Source organism: Sorex araneus, chromosome 3 (genome assembly GCF_027595985.1).
Source record: "Sorex araneus isolate mSorAra2 chromosome 3, mSorAra2.pri, whole genome shotgun sequence".
Lineage (NCBI taxonomy): Eukaryota > Metazoa > Chordata > Mammalia > Eulipotyphla > Soricidae > Sorex > Sorex araneus.
The window spans coordinates 87,052,496-87,075,435 of NC_073304.1; the positions used below are offsets into that span (position 1 = coordinate 87,052,496).

Consider the following 22,940-nt stretch of genomic DNA (forward strand, 5'->3'; position numbering starts at 1 on the left):
CTACCCCCTAAATTATTTTTTTAAGTCCTTTTATCTTTGCTGTTGTTCTTTTATTTTTGGTTTTTTGTTCACACCTGGCTATGTTCATGGCTTACTCTTGGAGTTTGCACTCAAAGGATCACTGCTGGTGGGCCTGGTAACACTGTTTTTTTTTTTTTTTTTTTGGGTCACACCCGGCGATGCACAGGGGTTACTCCTGGCTCTGCACTCAGGAATCACCCCTGGCGGTGCTCAGGGGACCATATGGGATGCTGGGATTTGAACCTGGGTCGGCCGCGTGCAAGGCAAACACCCTACCCGCTGTGCTATCGCTCCAGCTCCCAGGGCCTGGTAACACTCTGGAGTGTTTAGGATTAAACCTGGGTCGGCCACTTGTAAGGCCTTCCCTGCTGTTGCTCTGGACCCTAAAGTTTTTTTTAAATGTCAGGCACCAGATCAGAGTTAACCAGCAGCTGGCCCATACCAGCCTCATGCTGGCTGCTCACTGTGGCAGCTACCATGGAAATTCAGTTCTTGGCCAGCTGGTGGTAGTGCCAATCCAGAATCCTGGTCGGCAGCATAGTGCCAACAGCAGTTCAGGGTGACCTGCCCCTAGGTAACAATCATATACCTCTGTGCTGATGGTTTTTATTTGTAAATTAAATACCTAGCAGTTGAATTTCTGTGACATAGCCTTGGTTTATATTAAAACCTGTAACTGTCAACTTTTCAAAGGATGATACCATTTTATCTTCCCAGCATTATACAAGTTCTAGTTGCTCCAAATCTAGCCAGCCTTTGTTATTTTCTGTCTTTTCAGTTTGAGGTTTATCTTTTCACCCCTACTCCTTGGTGCTGGGTTTGAACCAGGTCCTCCACAGGCAAGGCAAGTGTTTTATCACTGAACCCAAACCACATTCCCAATCCTAAATTTAGACATTCTTGAGGGTCTGAAGTAGTGTCTCAGTGTGATTATATTTTTATGCAAGAAGAGCGCTCCCAAACATGCTCAGAGGGCCCAGGGCCACTCCCAGTGAATTTTTATTTATTTATTTATTTTGCTTTTTGGGTCACACCCGGTGTTGCACAGGGGTACTCCTGACTCATGCACTCAGGAATTACTCCTGGCGGTGCTTGGGGGACCATATGGGATGCTGGGAATCGAATCCAGGTTGGTCGTGTGTAAGGCAAACACCCTACCCACTGTGCTATTGCTCCAGCCCCTCCCAGTGAAATTTGGTCCAACTGTGTGGAACTAATGGTTTGTTGCTCAGACCTTCAGATGCTGTGGGCTGCCAGGACCATCCTGGCGTGCTTGTATGGCACTAAACCACATCTGGCAGTGTTCAGAGGACCAAGTGATGCCAGGGATTGAACTGGGGTCCTCTGCATGTGCTCTAGCCCTTTGAATCACATCACTAGCCCCTCTCAGTGTGCTTTAAGTTTGTATTTCCCTAATTAGTAGTATAACACCTCTTTTTATCTACTTCGTAACTATTTGTAGATTTTATTTTTGGTTTATTTCTGGGCCACACCCTGCTGTACTCAGGGCTTACTCCTGTCTCTGTACACATGGATTACTCCTGGTGGGGCTTGGGGGTTGATATGGTTTGCTGGTAATCAAACCCAGTTGGCTGGTGCAAGGCCAGCTCCCAAACTCTGCTGTACAATCTCTCTCACCCCATTGTAGATGGTTTTTATTTTATTATTATTTTTTTTTTGCTTTTTGGGTCTCACCCGGCAATGCACAGGGGTTACTCCTGGCTTTGCACTCAGGAGTTACTCCTGGCGGTGCTCAGGGGACCATATGGGATGCTGGGGATCGAACCCGGGTCGGCCGTGTGCAAGGCAAACGCCCTACCCGCTGTGCTATCGCTCCAGCCCCTGTAGATGGTTTTTAAAAACATTTTGTTAAGCATCAGTTCCCTGATATCTACCAGGTCCCCTGAACCTCTCCAGGAGTGATCCCTGAAACAAGAACCAGGAGTAAGCCCCGACCACAGTCAGATGTGGTTACCCTCCCCACCCTAAATAAAAGGGTTTCTGGGGGCCATGGAAATAGATCAAATGTCTGGAGTACATGCCTGAGCATGCTTGAGTTTCCACAATTGATCCTGAGCACTGTGTGGCTTCCTGAGCACTGCTGATATAGTCCTGGTGACCCCCCAGCACTGCTGGGGCTGAGTAGTACCGCATCAGTGGGTCTGAGCACTAAACCATCAACTGAATATTGTCGTGACAGGTCCCCAGGCCTCCGATTACTGCTTTGAGGAACACCCACCCCCCGAAAATACTGGGTTGTTGTTTTGCTATTATGTTTTTATAGGGGTACTTAATATGTTCTGGGTTTTGCCACCAGCAAGATTATATATTGTATCTACATATTAATGAGTTTAAAGACATTATTATTATGTTATCAATTATTCACAAGTTGATGTACAGATTCAGTTTATTCCAAATTAAAATACCAGTGGGGTGTTACAGCAGGAGAGACAGCTCCACGGACTGCATGTATGCTCCACATGCAGAAGATCTGGGTTTGATTCCCCAAAACTGTATGGTCATCTGAGGATGGCCCAGCTCTGGGAGTAGCTTCTGAACATCACAGGATGTAGTCCAAAACAAAACCAAAAAATACCAGTAAATTCTTCATAGAAAATTTGATTTTAAAATTTGTATGAAAAAACAAAGAATAGGGGGCTGGAGCAATAGCACAGCGGGTAGGGCACTTGCCTTGCACAAGGCCGATCCAGGCTGACCCAGGTTCGATTCCCAGCATCCCATATGATCCCCTGAGCACAGCCAGGGGTAATTCCTGAGTGCAGAGCCAGAAGTAACCCCTGTGCATCGCTGGGTGTGACCCAAAAAGCAAAAGAAAAAAAAACAAAAGAAAAAACAAAGAATAGTCAAAATAATTTGGGGGGCCACACCTGGCAATGATGTTGAGATTGAACCCAGGGCTTCAACCATGTGAGGTAAGTGCTTTACTTCTGAATCTCAACCCCAAATCTTTGTTGCTTTCCTTCAAAATTAAAAACTTAGATGGCTGGAGAGATAGTGTATGGATTTAGGCACTTATTTTGTGCCAATTCCCATTTTTTTGTTTTGGTTTTTGGGTCACACCAAGTGATGCTTAGGATTACTCCTGGCTCTGCACTCAGGAACTACTCCTTGTAATGTTTGAGGGACCATATGGGATGCCAGGGATGGAAATCAGGTTGGCTGAGTGCAAGACAGTGCCCTGCTGCTGTACTATAGCTCGGGCTGGCTCTAACTCCATTTTGATTCCTGGCACTGTGTATGGTCCTCGAGCATTTCCAGGAGTGATCTCTGTAAGCACTGAGTCAGGAGTAAGCCTCAAACACAGCGAGGTGTGTCCTCAAAATCAAAATAACAATGAAAAAGCGGGCAACAGTGATATAACATAAAAGTCTGAAACCAAAACAAAACTAGAGCACAAAGGTGTGGTAAAACAAAACTAGAAGAAACTATTATTTCTTTATTGGTTTGGGGGCCACACCTGGCAGTGCATAGGGCTTACTCCTAACTGCTCTGAGGATCACTCTGGGATGGGGGGAGAAGATATGGGGTCCTAGGGATCGAACCTGGGTCAACTGCATGCAAAGCAACTGCCCTTGTAGTATCAATCCGGTCCCTTTATTTTTAAAATTTTGGTTTTTGTGCTACATCTGGGACTGGAGTGATAGCACAGCGGGTAGGGTGTTTCCTTGCACGCGGCTGACCCGGGTTCAATTCCTTCATTCCACTCGGAGAGCCCAGCAACCTACCGAAAGTATCTCGCCTGCAGGGCAGAGCCTGGCAAGCTACCCGTGGTGTATTCGATATGCTAAAAACAGTAACAAGTCTCACAATAGAAACATTACTGGTGCCCGCTGGAGCTAATTGATGAACAATGGGATGACAGTGCTACAGTGCTACTTCTGGCCCTGATCTCAGGGATCACTCCTGGCAGTTTTGGGGGACGATATAAGGTGCTGGGGACTGAACCAGGGTCTGCCTCATGCAAGACCAGTGCCCAGGCTGCTGGACTATTGCTTCAGCCACTAAAAGAAACTTTATATGCCTAAAAAACCCCACTCTATCCTTAAATTTCCAGGTTTGGTGAAGTGATGGAGTTTTGCAAAGTATGTTAAGGGAGAAAGTATGTTAAGGGTGAAAGCTCCAAGTTCTTGCCTCATACTCACCATATGTATCTCTTACACCTGCATCTTTATCTGTCTCCACATTCTTATAGATCATTAAATTTATAACTAAAATATTTTATAAGTAAAAATAATTTATCCAGTAAACAAATACAAGCAAAAGATAAATATAAAACCAACTCTTTCCCCTCTCCCTTCAGTCCATGGCAACTATTGTTCTTCTTTATGTCTCTACACATCAACTCCAGATAATTCATTTAAGTGGGAATATAAATTATTTGTCTTAGCGTATACCTGGAATGTTTATTCCTGTTACATATTTACTTTTTTAGTTCTTTATTGAATCACTATTAGATACACAGTTACAAAGCTTTCTTTATCAGGGGTTTCAATGATAAAATGTTGCCTTTCTTTTTAAAGGCTGCATAGTATTCCGTGTAATACTTATGTCACATTCTGCTTATCCATTCATATGTATATGAACACTTGGGTTCTTTCTACTTTTTGGTATTTAAAAATGCTATGTTGGGCTGGAGTGACAGTACAGCAGGTAGAGGATTTGCCTTGCCCTACCCACAGTACTATCATTGTACTGAAGGGTATGGTCCCCCCAGCCTGGTAATAGTGATCCCTGAATGCAGAGTCGGGAATAAGCCCTGAGTACCACCCAGTGTGTCCCCCCAAAATAAATAACCCCAATCAAATAATGCTATGAACATGAGTATACAAATATATCTCTTCAAGATCCTACTTTTTTGGACTGGAGAGATAGTATAGCTAGTCAAGTAGATTCTTTACATGCGGCTAACTTGGGTTTGAAACCCAGAAGCACAATAGAGGCCCTGAGCATCGTCAGATGTGACCCCTGAGTACAGAGGTAGAAGTAAACCCTGAGCACTACTGGTTATAGCCCCAAAACAAAATAAAATAAAACAAAATTCTAGTTTTAGTTCTTTTGATTATGTTCCCAAAAGGCACATCATATGCACAGTGTTGTGATTATTCACTTAAGGTATTACAACAGCAGCTGTTCTGTAAGGTGGAAAGACAGAAAATTAGTCTACTGGGGCCAGAGTGATAGTATAGCAGATAGGGCATTTGCCTTGTACATGGCTGACCCAGCTTCAATTCCTGGCATCCCATATGGGCTCCAAGCACCATCAGGAGTGATTTCTGAGTACCAAACCAGGAGTAACTCTTGAGCATTGCTGGATGCAACCCAAAAAGCAAATATATATATATATATGTGTGTGTGTGTGTGTGTGTGTGTGTGTGTACACAAACGCACATATATATACATACATACACATATATATGTTATGAAGATCTGCTGTACTATTTTCCCAACTAGCTGTGCCACTTTGCACTCATATCAGTAACACACAAAGTTTCCAATTCCACCATATATTTACTAAAATTTGCTATTTTCCCCCTATATAATCCAAAGAGTTACAAAATAGTATTTTATTGTCAGTTTTTTTTAGGGGGTGGCACACCTGGTGATGATGTTCAGGGGTTGCTCTGGACTCTGCACTTAGGAATTACTCCCGGTGGTGCTTGGGGGACCATATGAGATGCTAGGGATCAATCCCTGGGTTGGCCATGTGCAAGGCAAGCACACTACCCTTTATACTATTGCTCTGGCCCCAGTAGAACTAATTTCCTGTCAAGATGATGTCTGACATCATGAAATCAACTTGAGAGTCTTTTCACCACACCCAGCAGTATTCAGTGCTCAGGATCACTCCTGGTGGTGTTCAGGGCACCATATTGGGTGCTTAGGGTTGAACCCAGGTGGGCTGTGTACAAGGTAAGTGCCTTAACCCCTGTACTATTTCTCTTTAATGGTGGAATGAATTTAAAAATGCTGCTAAAGTAAACCTTTATTTTATTGAAAAATTATTTTTACTTATTATTCAAGAGAAATAACAATTGTCAGGTCACCTAGACTTAAGGGTTGAACTAAAGTAATGGTGGTGGAAGTGGAACACTGGGATTGGATTTAAAAGACATTTAAGTACTAGAAGCAACAAAACATGGTGACCAAATGAATGTGGAAAAATTAAAGGAAAGGGAGCCATGAAAGGGAGCAATGAAGTATCCTTACTCCACTGGAAATTTCTCAGCCTGGGAGCCTTATTAGTTTGGTGTTTGAAGAGAATTCTGGTGTGTGGGGTGGAGGGGCAAATAATTAGCTTGACTCCAGATGTCTATGGGAAATTCTGTTTTTGTTAAAGACCTAATATCAGATGTTTATGGACATCTCTGCCATGGAAAACCCTTTGTTGGAAGTGAGTGATGACACTAGGAGAGGATATAAACCTCTGAAAGGACAATGGGAAGGGTGCATCTAGAACTCTGTCATTGAAGGGAAGGTATGCACAAGTTTTGAGTGTTTTTTTTTTTCCTGTGAGGTATGAAGGGCCGGCAGAGGCACTCCCTTCACCCTCGAAGTCACTATTTTACTTGAAGAATGTTTACATGGCATCATTTAACATGTAAGCTGGGGAAAGGCTTGAAATGAAAGTGGAAGATAATGTAACAGTCTGTACCAACAGATGGGGAACCATTGCCAACTCGTGAGTCTGGAAGAGACCTGCAGTGTAAGACAGATTCATATAGCGTTCCTCTAGCACTGTCTAGGGGATAAATGGAATAGTGGATAAAAAGGAGTCAAGAATTTGCTTTATTAGATAGAGTGAAGAACACAACTTTAAAATTTTATTTTTAATTAAATTAAAATTATGAGTTACAAAGTTATTCATGGTTGAGATACAAAGTTATTGTGATTATAAAGTTACATTGTGATTTACATAGTTGAGTTACAGGCATACAATATTCCAATTCCCATCCCACCACCAGTGTCCACTTCCCTCCACCAAGGTTCCTAGAGTAGAACACTGTCACTGTCACTGTCATCCCGTTGCTCAATGATTTGCTCAAGCGGGCACCAGTAAGTATCCATTGTGAGACTTGTCCTTACTGTTTTTTGGCGTATCGAATACGCCACGGGTAGCTTGCCAGGCTCTGCCATGCAGGTGAGATACTCTCGGTAGCTTGCCGGGCTCTCTGAGAAGGGCAGAGGAACCAAACCCGGGTTGGCTGTGTGCAAGGCAAACGCGCTACCACACAACTTTTCTTTTCTTTTTTTTTTTTTGCGGTGGGGGTGCATCCTTGGCAGTGCTCAGGGGTTACTCCTAGCTCTGCACTCAGGGATTACTTCTGGCGGTGCTCAGGGGACCATATGGGGTGCTGGGGATTAATTCTGGTTTGGCCGCATGCAAGGCAAGTGCCCTGCTGGCTGTACTATTTCTCTAGCCTCTAATTCTCACCTTTAGAGCATGTTGAGGATTCACTAAAAGGGTGACATCATCATCATCACTAAAAGGGTGACAGATGGTCTAAATATATGTATCTCAGTATCACATGAAATCAAAAGACTAGGTATGATTGGCCACAATTCATGGTTAAAGGAACTGAGGATTGGTAAGGTAAAAAATCTACAGAGGGGCCAGAGCAATAGTACAGCAGGTAGGTCACTTGCCTTGCATGGGTTCACCTGGACTCAATCCATAGTATCCCATATGGTCCCCTGAGCACCACCAGGAAGTGATTCCTGAGTGCAGAGCTAGGAGAAACCCCTGAGTATCGCTGGGTGTGGCCCCAAACCCAAAAACAAAAGAAATAACAACAACAACAACAACAACAAAAAAACCCCAAACCAAACTGGCACAGTAAGAGAATTCCAAGTTCACTTAGGTGAATCTGATTTAAAGGCCTGGGTTCCAGCTGAAGAGATAAAAGAATGAGTAGGGTACCTGCTTGCTTGAGGCAGACCTAGGTTTGATTCTCTTCATCCCATTTGGTCTCCTGAGCACTGCCAAGAGTAATGCCTGAGTGTTGAGCCAGGAATAAGCCCTGAGCACTGCTGGGTTTGTAGCCCCCCTTTTGCCCCCACCAAATAAAGCCCTGAGGTCTTTCCACTGATTTAATATACCCTCGTTGTGTATCACAATTACTTGGGAACTGTTAATACACATTTTTTAGTTTCCCACTCAATTTTGTCCCAGAAGAAAGTAAATACTAGAGTAGTACTTTCCTCTTAGGATTAAATCTAATAAAGCATACTGGAGTGTTGACAAACTTCAAGTTAACATATATAAATATGCTCATAATTTAATGGTTTTATTATGTGATTGTCTACTTTCCTTTTATTTGATTTTCTAGCCAGGAAATCATTTTCTGATAATTAGGCTAAGTCTTTTAAAACTATGTTTTGGCTCGGTAATCATTCTATAAATAATAATTTAATTTCTAGTTTACAAATCAGGACTCATGAGTCTGATCAGCGCTAATCAAATTCCCCAGGACTGATCATTCCTTTAACTGAAATAACAATTTTGAAATAAGCTGGGGAGTGGAGTTCAGAGCACAATATGTATACATTTTTAAAATTGGGGGCTTCACCTAAGTAAAATATTAGGTTTTAGCTCAGAGGTCGGCTTGTGAATAAATTATAAAATTAACACGTTCTGATGCAAGACCATCTTTTTCTCAGCCTTAGCATATCTTATTTTTCTTAGTTCCAATGCACTACAGGTATATTAGGTTAAACCAGAAATGTAATAGGAGCACATCTCTGGCCCTTTTAAAAAAAAAACTCCTGTTCTTCACTACGCCCACTTTCCAAGTTGTTTACCAAAAAAACTCTGGTCTTACGTTCCAATAGAAATTATTTCTCTCCTCAAGCACAGTTTGTAGCAAGTTGTAGGTAAATTAGCGTTCTCTCCCACTGACCGTGAAAGGCAGGTAGTTTACCTGCAGTCTGTGGTGTTCTTGGTGCAGGATTCCCAAAGGCACCCAGCCGGCACTTAGTAAACGCATGCTCCACGAGGAATGGGTAAGCAGCCCCTCCAGGACCATACAGATCCAACAAGTGGGAAAAGAGGGGCTGAAAGTGCCTGGAGTATTGGGAGTCACACTCCTAGAATAACCCAAACCGCCTCATTCCAAGTCTAGGGACTCCGGGCTTGCAGGGGACGAGTAAAGGAACGCCCGGGAGGGAGGTGAGAGCCAGGAAAACGGGAGAGGTGCTTTTCCCGGCATGCCCCGCGGCACACTGAGGGGCGCCAGACGTATCCCGGCGTGCACCGGGGAGCGCCCAAGGGCGAGGGTTCCCGGCTCCTGGAGGGGCACGCGAAGTTACAACCGGTGGGCGCGAGCTGGCCGAGCTCGGCGACCCACGCTTTCTCGTGGGCCCGCCGCGAGGAGAGGCGGCCCGGGGACCCCTCCAACGACCCTGCCTCTCCGCGTGCGAGCGACTGTCGGAGCCCCTTCGAGCACCGTGCCAGGTGACCGGCGGCTCGGGGGAGGGGCCGTCGCCCCCACGTGACCGAGCCTGGTAGCCAATGACGAGCCGGGTGGTCTAGCAGCGGGAGGCTTCCCGGAGCAGTGCGCGGAGCGGCGCGTGGACCTGCTCCGGTCGGCGCCGCCTGGCAGGTACGCGCAGGCGCCTTGGTCGCCACGCGCTCCGTCCGTCCCCACGCGCCCAGCGGCGTGTCCCGGGCGCGAGGTGTTAGGCGTCTGGGGGTGCGGCGTGGGGCGCTTTTCGTGGGCGGTGGGGGAAGGAGCGGGTGGAGAGGGGGCGCCATGGCGTCAGGGGCCCGCCGCAGCCAATGGCAGGCGGAGGCGCGCCCGCAGCCTTCCCCCCCCCCCACGCCCCGCCGGCGCCACGGGGTGCGAGGTTGTTCCGTGCGGTGGTTCGCCTCCGCCCTCGGCGGCCCCGCGCCGCTCTTTCGAAGCGCCGTGTCCGGAACTGGAAACCCTGGCCATCGGCCCTCGCGGCGGCCGACCCCCGTTGTGAGCACGGACGACAAGTCCTCGGCAAAATGGCTGCTGGAAAGAGCCGCCGAGCAGGGGGAGCGCTGGGGCCGCGTGAAGGTCACATGACGGCGTTGGCAGCGCGTGCCGCGAGCGCGGGGAGGGGGCCGGGGAGGGGCGTGGCCCGTCACGTGGCCGCCCGCGCGCCGCCCGCTGCGTTGCCAGCCTCTTTGCTGAGGCCACATCATCCACTTGCACTCCTCCCTCCTCGAAGCAGCGTGGCAGGGCTTCGGCGAGAAGCTGCGTGTCGTGCCGGATTGAGCTGCACGTCCCGGAATTCCGAGGCCTCGCGTCTCGGCCTGTGGCTGCTTCGGGAGCTAGCAGATCATTTTTGCTTGTGTGGTTTTCGCCGTCTAGAGGAGATGATGATTCACTTTTTTAAGAACCCGTGTATGCTATATGATCTCCCCCTCGTTTCAGTGTCATTCAGAGAACAAAAGGATGGACACGCTGTTAACAGTTAGATGAGACAAGCCTGCTGCCTCTTGACAAGAAAAAAAAATTCTTTGTGATCATCTTTCCCTTGCATTCGTAACCGGGATGTGGGAAGTCTGGTGGGGTAATTGCAGTGTTCTGGGCGTGTCTTTATCAATAGCGTTTACAGTCTGTATGTCCCCACACTCTTCATTTGAAAAGTGTGCCCTCCTTTGGGTTTCTAGGCCCAGTGTGTTTCTTTGAAAGAAATCAAGTGGTAAGTATGAACTGTGGAGATGGAGAAGCCAAACGTTAGATGGGACTTCTTTTTTTTTTTTTTTTTTTTTGCTTTTTGGGTCACACCCAGCGATGCTCAGGGGTCACTCCTGGCTCTGCACTCAGGAATTACCCCTGACCATGCTCAGGGGACCATATGGGATGCTGGGAATCGAACCCGGGTCGGCCGCGTGCAAGGCAAATGCCCTACCCGCTGTACTATCACTCCAGCCCCTAGATGGGACTTCTTAAGGTTGATTTTACAAGTCTTGCCTTCTTGGTAGAACAATCTTTGTAAAATGTCTGAATCTTCCTCCCCCGAACGTTTAGTATTCATCATGGTTTATCTGCTCTCCCCTTAGCTCTTTTTACTGGTGCTCACATCCATAATGGAAAGAAACAGTCATATGACTTTGCTTATCATTGCCTGTGTTTTATGCTACCGTTTGATGTATCTAAGTAGGCTTTTTGAATTTTATGGAAGAACAATTCGGAAAACATTTACCGGGCAATCATAATAGTAGCTATCACTTTTTAACAATCATAACAGTTAAATGTTTTTTTGGTTTTAGTTTTTGGGTTCACATACCATGGTAATTGCTCCCTTAAGGGAAGGTGTAATACTGGAGATTGAACCTGGGCCTACCACGTGCAAAGTATGTGCTCCGGCCTATGGAGCTACCTCTCCAGCCCTAGAGAGTGGTTAACACCTTTCTAGCAGAGCACTTAATAGTTCTCATAACAAATCTATGAGGTATTATTTTTGTATAATCAATGAGGGAAATAGCAACAGAGATGAAAGTATTTGTATAATGTCAAATGGCTGATCATTTTATGTAATTTCAACCAGAATTCTTTCTGGAAAACTGATGAGTCCTTTTTTTTTTTTTTTCTGGGGACCATATGGGATGCGGAGGATCAAGTCGGGGTCAGTCACATGCAAGGCTAACACCCTCACACTACTATCCTCCGGCCCTGACAAAATGATTCTAAATTTATTTGTGTGTGTGTGTGTGTGTGTGTTTGAGAGTGGTTTGGGACACACCAAACAATGCTCAAATCTTACTCCTGGTGTTGTAGGGGGAGGGGTGGCAGGGGTGGGCTGGGAAAGGGAACATAGGAATGCTGGGATTGAACCCAGGTTGGCTGAATGCAATACAGGTTGCACCTACCAGCTGTACTACTGCTCTGGCCCCAAAGTAATTCTAAATCTCATATGGAAAAAGGAACTAAAGTAGGAAAAATTTTGAAATTTCGCACTAGTAAATACAGTACATAGCTGTTCATCAAAACAATGAGTGGTAGGGCTGGAGAGGTCATACAGTGGGTAGGGTATTTGTCTTCCATATGGCCTACCCAGGTTTCCTGACACTACTATATGGTGAACCAGGAGTAAACCCTGAGCACGTCAAGGTGTGGCTCAATGCCCGGCCCCCTTCCCCCCCAAAAAAGTGGATATTTAAATGTACATGTCTAAATACATAATCACTTTTTTTTTTTGTTTTATGGGTTATACCAAGTAGTGCTCAGGGGCTACTCATAGATCTGTGTTTGGGGGTTACTCCCTGTGGTACAGGGGGGACCGTGTAGTGCCAGGGATTGAACCTGGGCTTCCCACATGCAGAGGATAAACTCAGCTTGTTAAGCCATCTCTCTGACCCCTAAAATAGTAATTTTCTAATTTTCTCAACTTAAAATTTACATTTAAGTACTTAATGATGCTTGAGAGATACATACACACAATAATATGTAAATTATAAACACAGTAGCCAGTAAACATAAAAACATTTGTGTAAAAGGCCAAAGGCTTATGTGATCTGAAAAGAAACCAAAATGAAAATATTTTTGGGCCAGAGAGATAGTACAGTGGGTGGTGTGCTAGCTTTAGCACATGGTCAATCCAGGTTTGATTCCTGGCACTGCATTTGGTCCCCTGCGCATCGCCAGAAGTGATCCCTGAGTGCAGTCAGGAATTATCCCTGAGCATGGGCTGGTAAGATCCAAAAACAAAATTGCTACACTTTTTGATATAAAAGAATAATCAAAACTTCTGCTCTCAGATTGGCATTAAGTGATAAAATAATTGGTATTAAGAAAGGAGTGGGAAACTGGTGTACATTATGCTAATTTGAATAGATTTTTATGTTTTGTTTTTTGGTTTTGGTTTTTGGGCCATACCTGAGGTTGCTCAGGACTTTCTCCTGGTTCTGTACTTAGGGATCTCTCCTGGTGGTGTTTGGGGGACTGCCTGTGATACCCAGGATCAAGCTGGGTATCACATAAAAGACATAGAACATATTAAATCCCACATCAGAGACATAGGGCATTGACCCTGCACAAGGCCAACCTAGGTTCAATCCCTAGCATTCCATATGGACCTCTGAGCTTGCCAGGAGTGATTCCTGAGCACAGAGCTAGGCCCAGAGCATTGCCGGGTGTGACCCAGAAACCTAAAACAAAACAAAACCCACAATACAAAAACTCTTAACAAGAGCAGCCTGATAATGTTGAATTTTAGCTATATTTAAAATGGGAGGAGCTGGAGAGATTAGTACAAGAGTTAAGGCACTTGCCTTGTATCCAGCTGACCCTGATTTGATATCTAGTAGCACACAAACAGGAAGAAGTCCTGAGCAATTACTTATGACTCAAAACCCTACAAATAAATAAATTCAAAGTTAGGGAAAAAAAACATAATAATTGAGCATAGCAGAATGAAAATGTAAATAAGATTAGACCAGTTAGGTAACTTTGTTTATTCAGTGAGTAATAAGTTCTACTGTATGCCAAATATACCAAGTCTAGGGTTTGAGCAGTGAATAAATCTCATACATGGAATTTATATTCTAGTTGATAGAAAAAAAGCTTAGTAAATAATATTTTAGATGTTATCAAAGTGACCTGCAGAGTACAAGAGATAAGAGAGATGGGGCTGGTGGTTCTTTGGGTCTGAGGCTCTCAAACTTAAGGCCTATAACCACCTTTTTCTTTTTCTTCTGTTTTCTTTTTGAATCACACCCAGCAATGCTCAGGGGTTGCTCCTGGCTCTGCACTCAGGAATTACTCCTGGCGATGCTTAGGAGACCATATGGGAGACCCGTGTGCAAGGCAAGTGCCCTACCCGCCGTAATATCACTCTAGCCCTTGTTCATAAAATAAAAATCACCAAGTGGGGCTCCCTCCTCCCCCAGAAATCTTCCTTCTTTGATCAAACAGAGTATGCCCCTCAGTTGCACCTGTGGTACTACCATTTCCCTGAATCATTCCAGTGCCCCCCTACCTCAGGGAACACTATCCCCACTTTCAGAAATACAGTTTTAGATAGAGGGCTAAGGTTTCTCTCCTCAAGTATCTTTTTTTTTTTTTTTCTTTTTGGGTCACACCTGGCGATGCACAGGGGTTACTCCTGGCTCTGCACTCAGGAATTACCCCTGGCCATGCTCAGGGGACCATATGGGATGCTGGGATTTGAACCCGGGTCGGCCGCGTGCAAGGCAAACGCCCTACCCGCTGTGCTATCTCTCCAGCCCCTCAAGTATCTTTTGAGCATAAAGAAATATGGGTTAAGGAAGGAACTGTGCTAACATGTGCAATGTTTCAAGTAGTGAGAACACATTCAGAGGATGGGGAGACGGTTGGAGATATAGTACAGTTGACAACACACTTGCTTTGCAAGTAGTAGGCCCAAGTTCAATCTCTGGCACCACATATAGTTCCCTGAGAACTGCCAGGAGTGATTTCTGAACACAGAGTGAAGAATCAGCCCTGAGCACCACTGGGTCTGGTCCAGAAGTCAAGGTGAGGGGTGGGGAGAGACAGTTTTAAAGGAGGGGTTGAGAATTGGTGTGGGGTTTTCAAAAAAGGGTAGGAAAACTAGTGTGCTTGAGTCTGGACATGGCTGGCTTTAGTTAATGGTAGTGTGTAACATTGGTAAGTTGGTGGGGCACAGATGGTAGGACCTAGTAGCCCATTAGGACTTTGGATTTTGTTCTATGTGTGATAGGGTCCACTGGACAGTTTTAGGAAGAAACATCAATACAGGGCCAGAGAAGTAGCTCAGTAAATCCTTGGAATAGTACAGTGAAGATGGTGGCTTGATTAAAGGAGGCAATGACAGCCAGTGAGAGGGGTCAGTATTAGAATATATCTGGAAGTTTTTTTTAATTTATTAAATTTTTTTTTAATTGAATCACCATGAGAAAAGTTACAAAGCTTTCAGGTTTAAGTCTCAGTCATAAAATGATCAAACACCCATCCCTTTACCAGTGCACATGTTCCACCACCAAGAAGCCCAGTACACCTCCCATCCCAACGCCCCCCTCCCCCCCACCCCACCTGTGTGGCTGATGATTTTCACTTTACTCTCTCTTTACTTTGATTACATTCAATATTTCAACAGAAAACTCACTATTATTATTTGGAATTTTCCCCCAACAATCACACCTGCCGAAAAGGCATCATTTGATAATTTGATTTCCATTGCTGAGAATGAAGAGCATATGAGGTCGCGCAGCCACTGGTTTTGGATTTCTGGTATTTCAGTAATTAAGTCCAGAAAAATTTCTGCCAGAAGTTGTGAGACTGCAAGCTCATGCCTCTGTTTAGTGATTTCTAAAAGATGGCGGTCTCCACTCCACCAGCAAAAGAAAAACCTTTCCCCTCCTGGGCGGCATGGGGCTGTAGCTTAGTTCACAGTCTAGAGGCATTTCTGCAAGAAGCTGCTGGGTGCCAAAAAGTAGTAAGAGGAGCCGTTCGTGTGGGGTCGCTTGGGGTCTCGTTTTGGGCAACTTTATTTTTTTTTAAAGCAATATATACACATACCACAACAATTTGGTGCTTTCTGGGATATGATTGTGCCAGAGCTGATATTTTAGGAAAGTATCAGCTATTCTACTATTCTACTTTTCATATTGGGTATAGTGTGTCACTGTTAGCTATTCCTCACTGGGCACAGAATGTGTATGCCTTTGTAGCCAAAGTTTAATATTCATACACACTATGGCATGAAGGCACTCCTGAAAGCTAGAGGATACAGAACAATCTCAGAGCACTGTCAGGTCTGGTGTTTCAAATAGAGCCCGTTCCTCTGTCTTCTGGCAAAGTCTCTTGCCCCCGCACCTAGCTGTCTTTACCAGGGCCCCTCGAAAGAGGTGAGTTGAGTTTCCCTCCCTGCCCTGAGCAGAGCCTCCGCAGTTGAAGACCTCCAGGACCCAGCCACAGCCATGCTCAAGGCCTCTCTCCACATGTTCGGACGAGCCTCACGCATGAAGGAACTGGCAGAGGAACTCAGGTGTACGGGACCTGGGGCTGAGATCTCCAAGCCTGCTCGGATTGGCACTGGGCCTCTTCCACCCAGATCCCCCATTTTCCAGTAGCTAGGCGGTCACAACCACAAACTGCCCCCAGCGCCATGTAATACCATCAATGGCCAAGATCCAGACTATAAAACCGAGCTCCCGACATCTTATAGCCTAGTTCTCCCTCTCGGAGAACCTGACAAGCTACAAGAGTTTTCCTGTCCACATGGGAGAGCCTGGCAAGCTCCCCGTGGTGTATTCATACCCAAATATAGTAACAATGATGGGTGTCATTCGCCTTACCCTGAAAGAGCCTCTAATGCGGCATCATTGGGAAGGATGAGTAAAGAGAGGCTGCCAAAATCTCAGGGCTAGGATGAATGGAGACGTTACTGGGCCCGCTCGAGCAAATCGAGGATTAACAGGATGATAGTGATCTGGAAGGTAGAACCAGTAGATTTTGCTGATAGATTAGGTGTGTGAAGTGAAAGAAAGAAATTAAAAATAAAACTTAACTTTTTAGCTAGAGCAACAGGTACCATGTTACAGACTTTTACCTCTGTTTTTTCTGAATTTCATCACTAAGCATACCAGACTCAGACTATAGTCTAATTTAGTGTTTCTCAACCTTTTCCTAGTCGCGATCCTTTCTGAATTTATTTAATTTCTGTCGTCCCTGTCCTACTAGTTGGTGTCCTAGTCTCATGCTGAGGCCTTCTATTTATGCTATTTTCACCAGTGCCCCCTTGGAAATATCCCGAGGACCAATGGGAGGGGTGGAGGAGGTCAGGCAGACGACTTCAGTCGAGAACTTGACTTAACCCTATCCACTTTCTATCACTGTTGTGCCCTTGACTCTTATATGTCCAACTTACATTTGCTCGATATTTGCCACAGATTTAAAAAAACAAAGGTGAATGACTTCTGACTTGCACCCTCAGCTCTTTTATCTGTACTTTACTATTTTTTTTCCTTTTTTGATTTTTCTAAATAGTTTTTCTTTTTTTCTTCTGTAAAAATCAATATAGTTTTTATTGAAACTCATTTAGAAAGATGTGAGGGGTGTGAGGTAGAACTTGCATTCAAGAGAGAACAGGGGCTTTTCCAGAGTGGAAATAAAGAAACAGAGAAAAGCAAGTGAGATGCATGTTCAAGGGAAAATGTGTGCTCGAAGAGCAAGCCTCTACATAGTTTTTTTTTTTTTTTTTAAGTTTTTCAAAATACAAGCCACACTAAGTGGTGCTTAGACTCCACCACACCTTGCTCAGGCCCAGCATGGTTTGAGGGTCACTGGGGTTACACCTGGCCATTCTTGGGGGGCTTGTGTTGCAGGGGACGGAACCTAGGCTTTCATACGTGCCAGGCATGTGCTCTACCACTTGAACTATTTCTTTGGCCCTCTGTGCACCTTATTTAGTTTTTAGTCACTGAGGCTCACAGGCAGCAGGGCTGTCAGGCTCCGACAACAAGGTGTTACTAGGTATTTGTGCTCATGACCACACACTTGCAAGGTGGAAGATTACTAGGCATGTAACTGCCACTTGAGCCAAATTCCCAGCCCGTTGACTAGTTCCCTGTTTCCCCAGTGCCTACCATATGGTAATCATACTTTGAAGTTTTGGAAAGAGGGTAACTAAAACTAGATACCAGAATACACAGAGGAAGTTTTAACTGGAAATTTTAGAATTTTTATGTAGTGAGTTTTTTTAATTTGTTGCGGGGGTGATGACTTCCCAAGTAGTGGTCAGGAGGTCCAGGGGCCTCCTCCTGGCAATTCCTGGCCAGCCGGACAACAGTTAAGTGTAAGGGCCTGAGAATGCCATTCTGCTTGGGCCCTGAGGTTGGCCTGGGACTACCTGGGCCACCACAGTGATGCTTGAGGGCTCCCAGAGCCATGCCCATTGGTACTTGGGGCCCCCAGGGTCACACCTGTTAATTTTCAGGGGACCATGTTGTACTGACAACTGAACAAGGGTATGTCGCATTGCAAGGCATGTGCCTTAACTCCTATAGTATCTCTCTGACCTGAGTTTTTGCGCTTAATGATATTCCTTTTGATGGAATTTAGCCAATACAAAGTTTAGTGAAATGATGTCAGTTAGGAGTCTTAGTTCGGAGACATTTTTGGAATATTTTAATCTTTAGGGCTGAATAATGCTATTCTTTGGAGGCAAGATGTTATAATAGATTCTTCCTTCACTTGCCCACTTTTCCACCCACCTTCTCAGTAGTCAGGAATTCTATTTTAACATTACACGTGTACTTTGAGCTCTTGCTGGAGAAAAACCTAATGTAATAAATCCAGTAGAATTAGCAGTACTCGCCCCAGGAATGTCCTTTGAACTGATGCATAGAAGTAGGCTTAATGTTGTCAATTATAGGTGTGAAGAATTTAGTCTGAGAGCTCAAAGTGTAGGGTTAATTATTTTGTCATTCAATCATAAAGTGTATTATAGAGCACCTATCCATATAGGGGCACTGTATGAGATGCTGTGGGGGAACACAAAGGAAATAAAAGACATGGTTCTTGCTCATGAATGCCTGACAATTTAGTAGAGGAATTGAAACATTACTAAAAGGAATTTAATCTGAATAAGCAGTGTGTCATAAGTGTGAAGTACTGTAGTATAAATCAAGGGCTTTGCCTCTCGGCACCCCCAGCCCTCCTTCTTTATTCGATATTATTCACGTGGCTGGTATTCTGGTGCTCACATGTTTGGTTGTGGTGCTCTCTGGGGGCCACTGTGGTTTCATACATGTACTCCCTGGAGGATGCATGCTCATCTTAGTTGTGCTTCTCTCTGTAGGTTGCATACCCCTGACTGAGATAACCAGAAAAGATTTGTCATACCAGGTTATCTAAGCAGAACTGAGCCAGAGAGTTTAACGGTAGCACGTGCTGTGCATGTGCAACACCTGGGTTTGATCACGATGGTCTGTGATCTTCAGGAATGATCTCTGTGCACTGTGCTAGGTATACCTCCTGAGGGTCCTAGACGTGGTCCAAAGACAAAAACAAAAGGTAAATTGATAGCTGAGCTGCTAGGCACAAGCAGCATAGCTGCCAGTTTTGTGCCTGGCTCATGTGCGCAACAGCGTCTGGATGGAACTTAGAGCTTTATGTTTGCAAGGCAGGGCTTTAGCCATTGAGCATCTCCTGTCCTAGCTTTGCATTTCTTAGTACTCTAGCTAAACTTTGGGTTGTATGCAATTGTGCATTAGTTTTAAACATTGGACTGTACTTGCAAGCTGTGCATCTTTTTAAAATTTTAATCTTTGGGCCATGTCCGTGATGCTCAGGGGTTACTCCTGGCTCTACATTCAGGAATTACTCCTGGCAGTGCTTGGGGACCATATGGGGTACCGGGGATTGAATCTGGGTTGGCTGTGTGCAAGGGAAGTGCCCTGTCCACTGTACTATGTCTCCCGTCCCTAAATTCTGTTTTTTAACACTTCTAGTTTCAATAAAATATTGATTTGGCTCTATTGGTGTAAAGGCACTGTGTATTTTAAAATTTTAAATTCATAAAAAAGTTTTATAGGGGTTATCCCCAGAGGTGTTTTGGGGCTGTGTGACTCTGGGGATTGAACAGTGAGGCCTGTGGTCTCAGTTCTTTAGTGGTTAAACAAGTAAATACAGTCAAGTTGAAGCTGATCTAGTTTCTCTAGCTTGGCCAATAAAGCCCTCTGCCCTCTGCCTTCTAGCTTATTGTACTTGCCATGTGTCTCCCTTTTGTACCTCTTTGTTTTGTCCATACTGAAAGAGTCTACAGCCTCTGTTTCAGGCTGTAGACTAGGGGATTGGCTTTTTTTTTTTCTGTGAAGAGTGATAACATATATTTGGGGTGAGGTTGGGGTGGCTTGGACTACACCTGGCAGTGCTCAGGGGTTCTGCTTGGCTCTGCTCAAGGATCACTTGGTGGTCCTTGAGGAACCATGAACCCATGCCAGGGAGCTAACCATGGTTTGCTCCAGGACAGACAAGTCCCTTATACTCTATGTTATCTCTCCGGCCTGGTAGTAAATTTTTGTTTTTGTTTTTGTTTTTGGGCCACAGCCAGAAGTGATTAGGGGTCACTCCTGGCAGAATAACGGGGGTCATATGGAGTGCCAGGAATTGAACCTGGGTCAGCTGCATGCTAGATAAGCACCTTCCCTGCTCTGCTATCACTCTAGCTCCCTTGTAGTAAATATTTTAAGCTTTGTGTGCTTTACTGTTTTGTTATAGCTACCCAGCAGTGGTGTGGTGGCATGAAAGCATTGAAAGACAGTATATAAACAAATCAAAGATCAAAAACAAAACACAGATTCTGGCTGTGTTCCAAGGTATGACAGATTTATAGGCTCTGAATTTAGAATTGAATGTAAATTCTGTGTGTCATAAAGTGTTTTTCAGTCATTAAAAATACAAAATCCATTTTCAGCTCATGGACTACATACAAAAACAGACACAAGGATTTGGTATGTGCCTGTAGTGTGCTCCTGTGCTCTAGGCAGTTACACTCACTGTATCTCTGTATTCAGTATACTTTTTTTTTTCTTTTTGTGTCACACCCTGCCATGCTCAGGGGTTACTCCTGGCTCTGCACTCAGGAATTACTCCTGGCGGTGCTGGGAGGACTATATGGGGTTGCCGGGGATCGAACCCTGGCCGGCCGCATGCAAGGCAAACGCCCTAATCTCTGTACTATCGCTCCGGCCCCAAGTATTCACCTATTCTTTCCCCTTAATTCTTTCCCTAATATTACTGTCTTGGTAAAAAAACAAAACAAAACAAAACAAACCACACTGAGCCATACTGTTAGGGATATTAGAATTTGTCTTAGGACTTTTTCGGGGGTGGGGGGTGTCAGTGATAGCATAGCATGTTGCCCATGGCCAACCCAGGTTTGTTCCTTAGCACCCCATCTGCTCCCCTCAGCCTGGCAGTAGTGATCCCTGAATGCAGAGTCAGGAGTAAACACTGCTGGGTGTGACCCAAAACCCAAATCCCCTTAAAAAAAAAAAAACCTAATAAAAAACCAAAAGCATTGTTGGACTGAAGTAGTAATAGCTCAGAGGGTTGAAAGCATGCTTTGCTAAGTAGGGGACATGATCTCTGATACTGCATGGTTCTCTGAGCACTACCAGGGCTGATACCCAAGCATAGTGCTGGGAGTAACCCCTGAGCACTTAAGTCCAAAGACTGTTGGAAAGAAAAACTTGTTCAACCTTACCTTTGTGTTTAACTAATCTGTCTTTCATTGCCTGAAATTGAACTCAGATTTCATGTATCCAAGGCAGGAGCTTTATCATTGAATTAATCTTATTACTATGTTTATATGACTTTTTTTGTAGTTTGTTTCTTTTTGAGGCATACATAGCAGTGCTCAGGGCTTACTCCTGTCTCTGTGCTCAGTGATCACTCCTGCTGAGGTTTCAGGGAGCAAATGTGTTAGCAGGGATTGAACTTGGTTTGGCTGCATGCAGGGCAAGCAGCCTCACTTGCTATCTCTTGTGTATAACACTGTGCTATGTCTTTGTCTCCACTGACTTCTCTAGGTTACCTCCCTTCACTTGTTGACATGCTGCAGTTGTGTTTATTAAACCACATACAAGTGTGAGTCATCAGTAGTACATCAGTATGTTAAATGGAAATGCATATTTGTCCTTTGGAACTGACAATTCATTTAGCCTAATCAGTGTAGTTAAGGTCTATCCACGTTGTAGCCTGTCAATTTCCCTTTTTAAGTCTGAATAATATTCTGTTGAATGTGTATGCTACATTTAAAAAGTCCTTTCATTTGATGATGGATACCCAGGTTGTTTCCACCTTTGCCTCTTAGGAATACTACTACTGTGCGAATACTGCTATATGAATACTATATATGAATAGGGCTATAACAAAACACTTTGTTTTTGGACCACACCCAGTGGTAATCAAGGGCTACTCCTGACTTTATTTACGCATAGGGGTCACTTCTGCTGATGCTTGGGGGATCATGAAGTGCCAGGGATTGAACCCAGGCCTTCTGCCGGGAAGGTGTGCACTCAGTTCTTTGAGTTACCTCTTTTGCTCTGGGTATACAAAACTTCGGTTTCTGCTCTCAGTTGTTCTGAGTATGTTTGTTCTTTGGTGGTCACTGTGTTACTTCTGCTGCAGTGGTAGTGTCTTGCAGGCCTCCAGTGCTGGGTAGTTTTAGTCTACAGCTGGTGTTCCTGTGTTTGGGGAGGCTTCAGAACTACCCTTTCTGGTGCCTCTGGGACTATGTGTTTTCCCCTGTACTGCTCTTAATGGGACTGTCTCTGGACAGTAGAGGATAAAAGAAGCAAAACTCCTAGAAAGTCTACATATTTTACAGTAATTTTCCATGTTGACTGTACAATTTTTTAGGTACTCTTCAGAATTCCTACAACGATAGCAGGTATTTGAATAAAACCCAGAAACTAAAGCCTGGGGAGATGGCTTTGAATGGGCCAGAGCTCAAATTCTCTTTGCAGGGGCTCTTGGGTCAGTGCTCAGCACCCCATGGTTTCCTTCACCCTCTCAGCACTGTCAGAAGCCATCCCTCAGCTGCAAGCTGGTAGTTGCTCCTGAGCATTGCTAGATGTGACCCCCTTAAGTGAAATAAACAGAATCAAACTAAGGTTGGGGAGATAGCTCAGAAGGCTGGAGTTCATACCTTTTGTGGTGGGAATCCTGAATTCAGTCCCTGGCCTCACATGACCACCCACTTTCAGGTGTCACCCTTTTGGCCCCAGCAATGCTGTGTCTGAACAATTTGGCACTGCTGGGAGTGGCTCTTAGGTCCTCTGAGCTGTGCTTTGCAATTCCCTGCTCCTCCCATCCACATACACACCTCAGAAACTGATCTCTTGGTTGTATATTTAGTTTTGGATTTGGGGCCACATCTGACAGTGCTCAAGGATAACTCCTAGTGGGGCTCAGGGA

The 22,940-nt window shown here is 44.9% G+C and overlaps 1 protein-coding gene across 9 annotated transcripts in view; it reads left to right on the forward strand.

The window, feature by feature from the left end:
• Positions 1 to 9,505: 9,505 nt before the first annotated feature.
• MGA (MAX dimerization protein MGA) overlaps positions 9,506 to 22,940 on the forward strand; it is a 118,660-nt gene continuing 105,225 nt past the window's right edge. For 4 of the 9 annotated variants that reach the window (XM_055130552.1, XM_055130555.1, XM_055130556.1 and 1 more), the window contains exon 1: positions 9,506 to 9,641. The gene's annotated coding sequence lies outside the window, so the exon portion shown is untranslated. The remainder of the gene's footprint in view (positions 9,642 to 22,940) is intronic. The other 5 variants (XM_055130554.1, XM_055130559.1, XM_055130561.1 and 2 more) reach the window with 3 other exon arrangements.